Raw genomic sequence first — 6793 nt, 5'->3', positions numbered from 1 at the left:
CGGGCAGGTGGCCATGTCATCTCAGGACCAGATCATCTCAGGGACCGCCTTCTGCTGCACGAATCCCAGCGACCGGTTAGGTCCCACAGAGTGGGTCTTCTCCGGATCCCATCAATTAAATGCCACTTGGCGGGACCCAGGGGAAGAGCCTTCTCTGTGGCGGCCCTGGCCCTCTGGAACCAACTCCCCCCAGAGATTAGAATTGCCCCCACCCTCCTTGCCTTTTGTAAGCTGCTTAAAACCCACCTCTGCCACCAGGCATGGGGGAATTGAGATTCTCTTTCCCCCTAGGCCTTTACAATTTTATGCATGGCATGCCTGTATGTATGTTTGTTTTTTATATTAGTGGGTTTTTAATTGTTTTTAGTATTGGATTGCTATTGTACGCTGTTTTATGATTGCTGTTAGCCGCCCCGAGTCTTCGGAGAGGGGCGGCATACAAATCCAATAAATAAATAAATAAATAAGGGTCGCCTTCGCTGGCAGCAGACAGAGGCAGAAGTGTAGGAGGGCAGGCAATCCCGTCGGACCCTGGGTGGACAGTGTGGGAAGGCAGGCAATCCCACCGCACTGTGTGGACTGCAGGCAAGCCGAGAAATGTAAAGAGCCCCCTGCAGCTACCTGCCCTCTCCATACTGCTCTCTCAGCTTGCTTGTGGTCCATGCAGTGTGGCAGGATTGCCTGCCTTCATTCCCCCCCCCCTCTGCTGCTGCCACGTAAAGACAAGCCTCACACAGCCACCTGCCCACTTCAGCCCATCTACTTGGCTTTTCCACGGCCAGCCTGCCCCTCCGCCACCTCTGCCTACTGCTTGGACAAGTAAGCAACTAACCTGCGCTATGCAGCTCCACAGTGCTCCAACCAAGGAACTGGTGGGCTGCAGGTACTGCTAGGCATTGTCGGCCCCTGTACACTCACTGCCTCTTGTGCGCACACCAGTGTGACTAGCTAAACTGAACGGGTCCAAAGACGGGCTACAAGAATGGTGGAAGGTCTTAAGCATAAAACGTATCAGGAAAGACTTAATGAACTCAATCTGTATAGTCTGGAGGACAGAAGGAAAAGGGGGGACATGATCGAAACATTTAAATATGTCAAAGGGTTAAATAAGGTCCAGGAAGGAAGTGTTTTTAATAGGAAAATGAACACAAGAACAAAAAAAACAGCATCAAGTGATGGTGAATCTGACACTTGGGACCTACATGATTTTCTTCCCAGATTTTGTAGAGGAAATGCACAATACAAATGAGTTATTATCATTATTATTGTTGTTATTATTGTTGTTGTTGTTATTATTATTATTATTATTATTATTATTTATTGGATTTGTCTCAAGCTAGAATGTAACAGGTTCAGCCATTTGTCAGATCTTCAGGACTGGCAAAAAAAAATCATTTCTCAAACAGTCCATCCACTTGAGAATGGTGGGATAAAGAGGATGGTGAATTCTATTGGGGAAACTTACATTTTTGCCATTTCTAAAGATGTGAGAAATGCCTACAATTGTCACCCTGTAGTCCTGTAGCACATTTAGTCTGTATATTGTTCAATACACATCTGGAAGTTTGGTTTTTGGGAATTGAAGGCAAAACTGTAGGCAAAGGAGTATTTTTCAGGTTGTTCCCCAAAAGCAATATGGGATTAGTGAAACAGTGCATGAGGTTACTGAAAGTATTACAAAGTTGAGCCTTCACTTAAGTGTTATAAATCAAAAAAGGCATATTACTGTCTCTTTTGTAATTTGGATGTATGGGGTGTTCAGGGAGGAGTAGGGGCATGTCGTGTCCTTTTACAGCAGCTTATTTTAGGGCAGCTTGTTCATCTTTGGTCCCCACTTATCACTCAGCTCTCACCTGTGGCTCCTAGTATCTGTAGCATGCGCAGCGGCCACATTCCGGGCAACAGCCTCAACAGGCTGGCCAAACCAGATTGAGAGTAGCTGTTGGGTCATCAAGCTTTGGTGAGATAGGGACTTGTGTATCCAGAGCATGCGATGACAGATTCCAGTGGACTGAGTGGATGAAATCTACTAGAATTGGACAACAGTCATAAAGGTGGTCTTTGCAAGTAATGTGGTATACTAAGAGCACAGCACGAAAGACACCCTGGTCAACCACTGAGCCCAGTACACCTCCACCTGTCTCAACTCTTGTCCTGCTATTAGAACAAGACGGAATCTGGGAAGAACGAGTGAGGCTGACTATACACACCTTTTCCAATTCACACACAATTCTTGACATCCTGATGACAAGGTCCTCTTCAAACACGATGGACAAACATCAATTTGGATGTGCACCAGATAAGAAGTTAAGCCAACAATTGATCATTAGCCCTCCAAACTGTATACAGGACAATTATTTGGGGCAAAAACTGTGTTTTGATGTCATGAAACCCAAATGAGCATGTTTTTTCCTATACTGTATACCATTTTAATCCCACAACACTTTGAAGATAAAAATCTACAATTACCATTTCATAAATCTCCCTACTTTCCAATCTAGTAAGATATATCCCCATTATAGTACATTTTTCTTTTAAAAACTGGACAGTACTGAATTAACAAATTTAATATTCCCCCAAAACATGTTTACATTTGAGCAAACCAGCTTACTTCATCGGCTAGTTCTTTATTGTAATTAATTGAGACTTAGGAAAATATATGTTTTTAATATTTGGGATATTATTGTATTTTTTGGAGTATAAGACACATCTTAGTATTGGGGAAGGACAATAGGGGGAAAAATCTACCTACTAGGTATTCATTTGGGTAGCGTCCTTAGTCTTTCCAGCTTCAGCACATTATTTTATTCCCTTGTTAGGTTTGAAAAAGCCTTTTTCAGAGAGAGTAGGAATGAAAAGAAGCCTGTAAAGACTTGGGGCTGTAGAAAAAGTTCTTCGGGAGGAGTAGGAAGCCGGGAAAATCATTAGCACCTAGCTAAGGCTGGGAAAAAGCTCCAAAAAAGCTCCAAAGTATAAGACGCACCCAAATTTTCTTTTAGAGAGGAAAAAGATGCATCTTATACTCCGAAAAATATGGAAGGTTATTCTTAATATACTTTAAACATATTTTTAATAATATTTTCTGTTTTATTCAAAAATTCTTTCAAAATAAAAATCCTTCAAATAATTCTCAGCTACAAATGTCCACTGAATAAAAATTGTGACAATGTATTTAATCTTTGTACAAAACATGATTACTAGTAATAAGGAGTGCCATCACTGTTAGAATTTGAGACTGAACCAAAACTGCCGTCAGAAAAGATTGGGGGAAAAGGAGTAGTTTGGAAAATTCAGCATAGAAGAGGAAGAAAAAAGGAAAACTGACTAAAGAAATGTACACAATTGATTTAAAATATAATAGGTGTATGAAATGCATAGTACAGATGGTGATAACAAGAAGAACATTATGATAGTGTACACATAGAACACTTATTATGTTAACAAACTTAATTGTGTCATTTAGGTCTAAAGAATTTCACAGCAACTACATAAAACTTTATTAAAGTTGCAATCCAAAACATGTGCCTTTAAATACAATAAAAATCAGTGGGGTTTATCCTCAGTAAATGTACTTAAAGAATAAACAAATGTAGAAGTTGAATTACTTGTAAAATATAATATATTGGTCCTTGAAAGGCCAGATAAACCCAGCGTCTTTATAGGATACGGCTAGAGATTTTCTCTCTTCCTTTTTAATTTTTTTTCCTAATTTTTGGCACTCTTCTATTTCTTCTTCCCTGCAAGGATGTTGGAAAAGGCAGATCACTATAAAAGGAGACTTATTTTTCCCCATTTGAGTGATTTTAATATTAAGGGAAATGTGTTTCCTCTTATTTGATATTCAACTTAAAAAAGAAATTATACACTGTGATTCCTCCCAAATAAGATATCCCCTGAAAATAAGCTCTCTTCTGAAAATTAAACCCTCCCCCCAAAATAAGCCCTCCCTGAAAATATTTACCGGCACTCATAGCCAGTCCCCGCCATTTATTCTGGTTAGGGTTACGGAAATAGCTGGAGATCAGGTAAGACAATAAGAGGAGCCTGATCCTGGTCCACGCACCCCAAAATAAGACCTCCCCCAAAATAAAACCAAGCACTTATTTCAGGGTTAAAAAAACCTATAAGACAGGGTCTTATTTTGGGGGAAATACGGTATTACCAAGATTAGGAGAAATTTACAACTTCAAGTAAAAATAAGTAACAATTACCTAATTTACAGATTATTCCACAAATGTGTATAATTGAATACAAAAAAGTAGGGTTCCATTCTTCATTCTCCTGGGTAATTTAAAAAAAAAATCCAGTAGAGGATATCAGTAATGGAGGTAAGAGGCAGTGACCAATAGAAATGAACCTGCCTCCATAATTTTATTTTGACAAGTTACCTTATCTAAGCAATTAGTTGAGAAAAATTTCAAATTGCCATCTCGTTAGTATCCTTAATCTTCATTCACATTGTGGGTGAGTAACATTTTTGGCTGGGCTATGAAACACATTGGATGAAACCCACTTCACAGGGTTGTTCTGGGGAAATAGGAGAAAGAAGATATATGGGTATGTTTGCCACCTTGACCTGTTCGTAAAAATAATAAAGGCAAGATACAAACTCAATAAATAAAGATGATGAAACATAGGGGAAGCCACACATAGGTGGAACTGGGATTTTCCAGATTTCAAAATACTTTTATTGTAAAGTAAGCCTGTTTTAGGATGCACACTATAATTTTTATTTGTTCTTAACCAAAATTGTGAGAAATCATACTGCTAAGTTTTGGCAATCATGGAGAGGAGATTTGGAAGGCGTTAAAAAAAGGTAGAGGATGCAAGCTGTAGGTGGCTCAGCCATAGAAAGACAATTTAGGGATAGCGGTCAAAGGGAAATAGGAGGAAAGTAAAAACGAAACAAAAAGTACTGGTATTTGTAAGGAATGTCTACTTTGAATATGCATGACAACATGGGAAGAGTATTTCTTAAGGAATAGCATAAACTATATTAATGAAACAGTGATGTATGTTGGGGTAAAAAAAAAAATCTAGAGAGGGTTTGGGTAGTCTCCTGTCCGATAACTAAAGAAGTCTCTCCCCACTTAGTTTTTCATAATTCAAGGTCACATAACTAGATGAAATAGATTGGAATTTTATTGCACTTAAAAATTGCGAATTCAGGATTTGCCTTATAAACCTCTGACATATTATGGATATTTTATTTGGGATTTGAAGACTTACTTATCTTTTATGCATGTTATTTTGCTGGGGGGGGGGGGGGATTTTAAAAAATTGTTATGATAACCATGTATCGGCTCTCCCACAGTCCAGTCATTTTGTAACAGCACTCACAATAACCTTTTCAAAATTCCCAATACGCCCTCTAACAAAAAACAATTGTAGCTGTCTTAATTGAAATCAGGAGTTCAAATGAAACACTTCAACAGAATTCAAGAAGGGATTGATTTAGATTCTAAACTGATGATGTACTTCACCCTTCTCTCAGGGTTAGCCTGGTCATCTTCTACATTTAAAGCTCCATCATTCTCTCACCCAATTTAAAAAAAATAGTCTTAGGAAGGAAAGAAGACCATTTTGTGCCATAGCTATCCAAGGAAAGGAGTGAAATTCTATTGTACATTAAATAAAAGGAATAGTAGTGTAGAAAAAAACAGCAATTACTGATTTAGTGATTTCCAATTTTGTTTTTACTTTATAGTAGGAGAAATCAGGCAGTAGCCATTAATTAAGAATAGAATTATTTATTGGCCAAGTGTGACTGGACACACAAGGAATATGTCTTTGGTGCATATGATTTAAGTGTACATAAAAGAAAATATACATTTGTCAAGAATCATGAGGTACAACATTGAATGATTGTCATAGGGTACAAATAAGCAATCAGGAAACAATATTAATCATAAGGATGCAAGCAACAAGTTACAGTCATACAGTCATAAATGGGACAAGTATAAAAAAAATCATTGTGACCTTTGTCTTTAGTTAGTTTTTATGGATGAACTTTTGAAAAACAAGAGGTACTTCTCAAAAAGTTCTATTATCAGCTTTCCTGTGTTCCTTCACTAAAATGTTCACGTTCATAGACTTAATAGATCTTGAAGGTGCAGATTTAGATTCTGAATTCCCCTCCATATACACTGTATGGACTCTTCAGAATGTAGTTTAGAAATCTTATTGTGAATGTCTGACTGTTGAAAGTGGGAAGGCATCTTTATAGACAGATAATCCCATGTGGAAGTTCAGTGTACAGTTAATTAATCAGTTAAGAAAAGTTGATTTTAGGATTATTGGGAGAATTGGGTATGTAATGGGGGGAGGATACTATTTTCAGCATACCTTAGACCCAAGAAAGCCAGGAAATTAAAGATGCAGGTAAACCACCTGCAATGTTTGTACAATAGGAAATACTGAAACCGGACTGAGGATGATTCTTCTTTGGGAAGTGAAGCTCCACCACTTGTAGTCCTGTATGCCCAATTTAACTTCAACCTCTTTAAAGTTTTTTAAGTGTTTCAAAGGGAAAGCGGGAGGAGGAGAGAGAGAAAAAGAAAAAAATAGAGTGAGTGCTTTCTCAGAGTTCAGACCATCCCTTAATCCTACAGAGGCACCTATCCTCTTTTACTGTATAGCAATGTTTCCCAACCGTGACAACTTGAAGATATCTGGACTTCAACTCCCAGAATCCCCCAGCCAGCATTCGCTGGCTGGGGAACTGTGGGAGTTGAAGTCCAGATACCTTCAAGTTGCCAAGGTTGGGAAACACTGCTGTATAGCATCAACCTGG

The sequence above is a fragment of the Erythrolamprus reginae genome, chromosome 2, assembly GCF_031021105.1.
Source record: "Erythrolamprus reginae isolate rEryReg1 chromosome 2, rEryReg1.hap1, whole genome shotgun sequence".
NCBI classification, from domain to species: domain Eukaryota; kingdom Metazoa; phylum Chordata; class Lepidosauria; order Squamata; family Dipsadidae; genus Erythrolamprus; species Erythrolamprus reginae.
The sequence above is the reverse complement of the archived record's forward strand: the minus strand, read 5'-3'. Positions refer to the sequence as shown.